This window comes from Erpetoichthys calabaricus, chromosome 7 (assembly GCF_900747795.2).
Source record: "Erpetoichthys calabaricus chromosome 7, fErpCal1.3, whole genome shotgun sequence".
Taxonomy (NCBI): domain Eukaryota; kingdom Metazoa; phylum Chordata; class Cladistia; order Polypteriformes; family Polypteridae; genus Erpetoichthys; species Erpetoichthys calabaricus.
This window is the reverse complement of record NC_041400.2, coordinates 95,942,252-95,950,565: the sequence shown is the minus strand read 5'-3', so window position 1 is coordinate 95,950,565 and position 8,314 is coordinate 95,942,252.

Here is an 8,314-nt window from a genome sequence, read left to right as displayed (position 1 = left end):
ACTGCTTCTCACACGGCAAACGCTTCAAAACCTTTCCTGTACGGACCTCGTGGTTCAGAAAGAGTTTCTTCCCAAGAGCTCTAAATGCACTCAATCAGTCCATTAACTGCTCTTTGTAGAACTGTTTGTACTTATAAATACAATCACCTCACTGTAAACTTGCACTACAGTTATAATTTTGCACAACCTGAGCCACTTTATAAAGCGCATATTTACATATGATGACGATATAATTTTTAAGATGAAATGCAGCAAAATATGTTTATTATATTATACAGATAAAACATTAACTTCATTTAAATAATCTATATTGTTAATAATTAAAGGTCACGGTGTCGCTACGGTGGCAAGGATCCGGCACTTCATTCACGGATTGTTCCTGCCGCGCACTGTATGCTTCACTGGGACTGGCGTGAAGGATAGAATAATTAAACATGTACTACGAAGATATTTCAATGTTCCTTAAAAGTTTTGAAAAATCGCTGTTATAAGCTTACAGATGGCTTAACATCTATTACAGAGCTGATTGTGTGGCGAGTGGGTATTTTGAGAAAGAAAAGGAAGGACAGGATTTGGGGGTTAGTACGTTTGAAAGAGACAGTACTGCTACAATAAATTATTTCATCGAAGGTCGCACACAATCACTGCGCCACCGTGTTCCCATGTTTAATAACATGCTTTAACATCTCAGTATTTTAATTATTCAGAGAGCTGTAATATTACGAATGTAATGGATTTTGTGTCCTGTTGGAGGAAGAGAAAAAGCACATAAAGCACATAGAAGATCACATACAAAATAAAGCATTTAATGTGCTACTTTAGTTACGATGGGATTTGAGAGACTAGTAAATTAAATGATTTTAAGATGAAGTTTATGATGTTCTACTTTAATGACAAAATAAACTACGTGATCAAAGTGGAAATTTGGAGATTAAAGTTTTCCCCACTGTGTGCCTATTTTTTATCTCTGTACCCTAATAAGCTTTCATATGAAACTCAGACGGTGGGCTATGACTCGGCTTTTCACGGCGACTTTGGTATATGACAACTTCTTTTTTTATTTCAGGCACTGTGCGACTTGGAGAAACTCGAAAGCTCAAGTTCACAAACACACTCTGTCACTCGATCAACTTCCTTCAACTTTTCTTGTCTATACCACTGTTTAAACCAACAAATAGTATGTTTTTCTTTGCCTCCACTTGGTATTCGCTGAAATTCTTCTATTTTTCCTCGTACTCTTCCCATTGTCTTTTCACAGAACACTGAGCTTAAGAGCTATTTATATTGATTTGCATATTCAAAGAGGCGTAATTCTGGGAGGAGTTGGGGTGGGGCAGCAGGCACGTGCACATGCATTAATTTCCACGCTGACTGGGATTTATGTAGCAGAAGAACGTGGAAGTTGGCGAACGCACAGATTTATGCATCTGGATTTTCTTGTGCATAAGTACATTTCCACTTTTGTGCTTAAGTCATGTTATAGTGCGAATTCTACACACGGAGTTATGCATGAGGCCCCTGTTTAATATGTGGGAGAAGGTTTATGGTCAGAAGAAACCAATATAGAACTTTTTGGCCAGACTTCAAAGTGGTACTTGTGGTGTAAAACTAGCACTGCTCATGCCTTAAGGAACACCATACCTACAGTGAAATATGGTGGTGGCAGCATCATGCTATGGGGATGCTTTTCATGTACTGTGACTGGGATCTTGTCAGAGTTTAAGGGACAATAGATGGCCACAACTACTGCATTGTACCACAGGAGAACTTGTTCCAGTCTACTAGAAAGTTACGGCTCGGGAGAAGATTTATCATTCAATATGATAATAACCATAAGCTTAAGGCCAAAGCGATACTGGAATGGCTCAAAAACAGAATGGTGAATGTTTTGGAATGGCCAAGTCAAAGCCCTGATCTTAACCCTATTGAAAATCTGTGGCAGTATTTGTAAACTGCTATCCAGAGGCGCCATCCCACCAACATAGATGATCTCTATAAATTCTGCCGAGAAGAGTCACTCCTGAACAATGTGCAAAACAGGTACAACAATGTGCAAAACTGGTACAAACTTAGCTCAAAAGAATAAAAGGCTATTGCTGCAGCAAAAGGGTTCTCGACAAAGTATTAATGTGTAGGGCTTGAATACTTCTGCAAACATTTAACCTTTGAATTTTTCTTCAGGAAAATATCTACAGAAAATGGTTTATTTGGATTTTGGAAACATATTGTTACTGGATAAGAGGTCACATTAAAATACTGAATGGATAAATATGTGTTTGTCATGAAGAAAATTATGATGACTTTCAAGGGGATTGAATACTCATGCATGCCACTGTAGGTGCTAGCTGTGCCAGCCGTCTAAGATGGGTGAAATCGAAGTAATCAATGCAGGCTGCACGTTTGTTTGTTACATTGGTTGTCCATTTGGTCTGGTATAATAATACACACCTGATCCCTTTCCTTCACGGTGGTCTTTTCCTCTTTGGATAGAGCCACCTGTTTTTTTCCACTTCCTCTTGGCATTGTTCATCGAACTGACCACTCTTACAGTGGTCTTCAACTTTTAGTGTTTTCCTAGGAAAATGCTCCGGTGGTCACAGCTGCTTTAGCCTGGTTTAGTGACTGGTTGTATCGGATCTTTGGTTTCCTGACATGCACGTTGATTTATCGTTATTTTCACTCATCCATTGTCCACCATGCAGAGTTATCAGTCATTAGCATTACAGCTGTAAATCTCGTTCACGTAGCCCAAGTGGGTGCTGGAAAGCTGCTACCATGCTACAGCTGCCATAGAACATTGAACGACACAATAGGCTGATGAGAATAATTTTCTTATTTTTGACCCTTATTTGATATTTTTTAGTCATTTTTCATTTTTTTGATGCTTTTCCTAAATGTTTTACCTATTTTCAAATTTTTCTTCCTAACCCAAGCAAGCGGATGGACACACAGTCCTTTTATTAAGGTGGTTAGATTTTGGTGACATCACCAAGATGCTGTTTTGTTTGCCGTTTCCAGTGATTCCTACTGCTGTTAGGATTGGGTTGAATGTTCACCACTGTGACAAACAGCCAGGGCCCTCTCCCAGTTGGGACGCTTCCATAATAAAAGGACCAGGAGAGCAGACATATACAGGGTACTACCTCCTCCGGAGCACAAGATGGTGGTCTCCCTGGGTTGCAGCAGTGCCTTGGACTCCCCCAGAGCTTCATGGGATTTGAAGTTCAGTGTTGGGTTCCGTGGGTGTGGCCAAGGGGTGCTGCAAGGAGTGTTATTTCATCAGGCTCCCACCTCACCCAGAAGTGCTTCCCCATCATGCTGTTGGACCACCTAAAGTGCTCCTGGGTGTAGTATAAAGGGGGTTTGCCACACTTCATTCAGGCAACCAGAGTTGGGAGGGAGAAGACAAAACTTGCTGGAGGCAGAAGGAGAGAAAGAAGAGAAGGTAAGGACAAAGTGCTGTGAACTTTATTACTACTGTATTTTATGTGTGCTGCTTTATTGCTGTACTGTGTTGCTGCTGTGGGAATCACTTGTGGAGAAAGCATTTCACATGAGTAAAAGCCTGTGTGTGCGCTGAAGAACTTGTGTCCATGTCTGTCTATGTCGGGTTTGGGGATCTGGGGTGCCCCCTGGTGGCCACACAGCTCCCCCTCCCATTGACTGTAGTAACAACCCCTGTGATTACAGTTGTCACCTGATTTGTAATTTGTGATGTCATTGCAAGAAGAATGCAGCACATATGTAATCTGAACATCATTTAGTAAAGGAAAAACAAATTGAAATGGCAACCTTAGAAAGTGTTTATGGATTTGAACTTGGCTTTGACCTTCTGATTTCTGATTCAGGTTCCAGTCTTTGGCTTGTTGTCTGTTCTTTCAGATTACCCCTTTAACTTTTTTTTTTAATCCTTTATTTGTCAAATACAATTTCTTGTGTTAGGAATTTGTCATTTTTTTGCATACCCCAACTTATTCTCCAGAGAGTTTTGGGGGTCAGAGTGCACGATCAGCTATTTGTACAGCACTCCTGGAGCGATTGCAGGTTAAGGGTCTTGCTCAAGGGCCCAATGGAGTAGCATTCCTTTTGTCACTGCCAGAATTCGAACCGGCAACTGGCTTGCGTTTCTACGGCTCCAAATTACAACCCCTAAAATATGAAATCGGCACTCACTTAAAAGGGACCATACTAAAAAGATGGAATCCCATAGTCCTGCACTCACTGTCAAGCCGTATGCAATGGTTCCATCTGGATGTGTGCTCAAAATGTCCAGAGACTCGTTTGAGTGGGCAACATGTTATGAGACACGAGCAGAAGCACAAATACTAGTGAAATCCTGAGGTGACATGGGGCGGTTCAAAGGTATGTCTCAGGAGTCCCAAATTGAACACCAGAGTAGCAGGGGCTTCCCACAGGGAGATTATAGTGACGTTGTGGCCCGGCCTTAGATGGTGTCTGCTGGGTGAACGTCTTCTGTGGGTCAGCGGCAGAGCTGTGCAGGTGAATGGCAGACTTGGACGTACACTCGAATATTTAGCATTCTTTGCAGACTTTGGTGGTCATTGGAGCCCTGAGAATGGGTGAACCTAAAGTCCTCATCAAGTCACTTATTGTTTTAATGAGGCTCAACTTTGTGATTACAAGCTTGGGAGAACTTCAGTTTAAGCTTTGCCAGCCTCGACTTATCTAAGAACAATCTCTCCTTCTAAGCTCGCAGCACGCTACTATTTCTGAAAGCCTTTCCAGGACAGCTGCACGGTTACTGGCTAAGCAGTCTGACATTTTATCAAAGCAGCCAGCATCGGCTCTGCCTTCATACTTTCACCACACTAACCTACTTCCATCCAGGGTTGTCTTTCATCTGTGTGTAATAACAGAAGCATCCGACTGCTTCAGCCCTCTTGCCAAGTTTTAGCTGGACTCGGCCCGGACACAAGATTTTCTGCAGCTTTCTTTCCCTTATAAAGCAGTTTGGTCTTTGGCACTTGAAAAGCGGCAGCCGGGCCAAAAAGCTTAAAGAGACTGAGGCGATCGTCAGGTAATGGCTCTTCTAATTAGCATCAGTCTCGATCTGAAGTGGAACACAATACAATGGACTTAAACCAGAATATGACTCACTTGAATAGAATTCCAGGAAAACTACCAAAATTGGAAGGAGGCCTCGACAGGAGGATTGCTTTTATGTAAAATACTGAGAAAGAAGAGGCGTTTGTCGAGCCTTGTAGCTTTACTTAAGTGTTGGAATTATGTGACGAATAACCACGAGCAAGCTCTTCAGTGTTAATGCACGTCTGACACATCCAGCTTGGTTTCCAATAAGGCGTTTAAAGCAGGTAACAAAAAATACATTGCTTAAAACACAAAGGAAATAAATGAAGCAAGCAGGTGCCGAACTGGCAGCGTTTCATTATTTCTGCGTCTTGTAAGATACTGCAAGTGCTCGATGAGAGTCATCCTGTGGGGCAGACTGGCAGAGATGGGGTGACTGATGGCATGTGCAGTAGGCGCCACAAGCAATCCAGTTTTGAATGGTGCAGATACTTGGGCTGAAAGGGGACAAACGTTTATAATAATAATAATTAATAACATTTATGTAGGGATTTTCTAATGCACGCTGAGCTCTTTACATAGGCAGAGGGGAGCCACTTCAGCCACCACCAATGTGTACCATCGCCATGGACGATGTGACGGCAGCCATTTTGTGCCAGTACTCTCACCACACATTGTTTGTTAGGTGGTGAAGTGGTGAGAGAAGTTAGCCAATTAGAGACAGGGGATGACTAAGGGGCAGAATGATTAGGCCATGCTGGGCAATTTAGCCAGGACATTGGGATAAACCCTACTCTTTACAAATGATGCCCAGGGTACTTTTATGACCACAGAGGACTTTAACGTCTGATCCGAAGGATGGTACCATTTTTACAACACATTGTCCTCATCACTACAGTGGGGCATTGGGATCCACATTCAGACCACAGGGTAAGCGCCCCCTGCTGGCTGCACCAACACCTCTTCCAGCAGCAACCCAGGCTTTTCCTAGATGGTCTCCCATCAACAGGCCAGGCCTGACCGTACTTAGCTGCAGGTGGGTGATCTGTTCTGAAGTGCATGTGGAATGCCTGCTGGGGGTTTGCTTTATTATACGGCAAGGTGCATTGGCCAGTGATTATGTAAAAATGAAATGACTTCAGTGCCTTTTAATCAGCTCATGAATTCCATGATCGTGTCTGTCAGCTCAATAGCTGCTTTATTTAACTGCAGGACAAGCTTGGGGGCTCAGAGGCTAGGGAGGTCCTGCAGCAGTAACTGTCTGTGTGACACGTGCATGTTCTCTGGGTGACCACATCTCGGAGACGGTAGGTCCTGCCATCTGCCTGAAATTCTCCACTTTTAACTAGAGGTCGGCACGTATCCGTTTCAGCAGTCTGCAAAAGAGAAAATCAATCACCCCAACAAGTGACTGAGGCTACAAGTCCCTCTTACATGTAATATTTATTTAATTTTGCCATTTTGTTGGTGAAGGTTCAACGATGTCACTGCTCCACTGCTTTCATGATTGTGTGCATGATGACACTGTCACTATCAGTTTAGCAAAAATCAAAAAATAAAATTGCAATGTACCTAGAAAAACACTCTGACCTCCAAAGAAGCTTAGCAAAACCTTTAAAATAGGTCTGTTTTTTCACAAACAATAAAAGAAAAAAGGTATTATTATTATTAAAGACAGTAGATGACCAGGACTGTCCAAAACCCTTCTTTTGTTACTCAAGGGAGCCCTCTTATCTCTGTCACCCAGAAAATGAGTATTTATTTACTTAGTTATGAGGGGGAGCCAAGCTAAAGTTAGAAAAAGGGATTTATCAGAAAACGGAACGAACCTTAACAACTGATAATGTCATTTCTCACTGGAGTCTCCACCCTTCTCAATGCACTTGCGTCCCCTGTCTGGACGTGCAGATATCGAATCAAATATATCTAACTCTTTGTCAGAGAAAAAGACAACTGATACATGGAAATATGTATATTGCATAATATAAGAATGAGAAAAATACAGATCAACACACATTTTGTCATTAATCGTCCATAAAAAGACGCAGAGGGGGTGTCCCAAATTAAGAAACTGCTTGGCCGCCAGTGCACAGTAAATGATGCTGTAAGTTCCTTCCATGTTGCATTTCTTTAGAGTGTCAGAGGAATCTTTACAGATGTCCTCCATATCTGATACAACATCTCTCACAATGTTTATTGTATAGCACCTGTGATCTACTGTGAAGTTTGTGATGTAATTCGACGTTCTTTGTGAATATTGTCCTACCTCAGACTTGCTATTTTATTTTTTTACATTTTGACGATTGTTAGGTTAATTTGGTTATTAGGAAAAGATGGGTGCATAATGAATGACAAGCACAAACTCTTCTGTATTACCTACATACTTGGAAAATGATAGCAAGTACAAATCCAGACCAACCCCCCCCCCCACACAGGCCCCCAGGTGTCACAAGCATATGCTTGCACTCTGTGAACATCACATATAAAAATGAAACAAGCACTCACGGAGATCTGAGAACATCATCATTTACACATGATATTGAGCAGGGGGTGGCCCACCATGAGGAGTCAAGTCACAGATTACTTGTGCGTGAAAAACTGCAAGCATTACTTACGGCTGAGGTGCACCCCCAGGTCACTCATGAGTTACAAAGAGAAACTCTACTTCTGATAGGATTCTACTAATGGTTACCTCTTGATGTCATTGCTTTCCACACCAGGGCTTCCAGGCGTTTTCATACACTTGGAGTGAATACTCTTTATAATATCAACAGTTGATTAGCTTACTGATTGCAATTATATATATATATATATATATATATATATATATATATATATATATATATTTTAAGTTTACATGAGAACATGCAGTACTTTTCCCCTGCACTCTGTTCCTTTAAATCCAGAGGAATGTGTAGCAGCATATTGTTAATTGCCGACACGCCACCATTACCAGGCAATCAGATGGCCAGCTAAGCAAACTGAGGAGAAACACAAAGCCAGAACAAGACGAGCGGCATAGTACAGTTGTTAAAGCTGGCATTGAACTCGCTGTGCTGTTCACTTGGACCTGAGGATTGTTTCTTCTAAGTACTGTACTGTGTACTTTAAAATTGATCCATAGTTAGCACGGTGTTCTCTCAGATACATTTAAAATAAATAAATAAAAAAAATAAACTTGAAGGTCTATAGTGTCTGCACTGCGATGGGGCAGAAAAAACAAAACATGAAGCTCTGTAGACCCCTCACAATCAACTGACTTCAT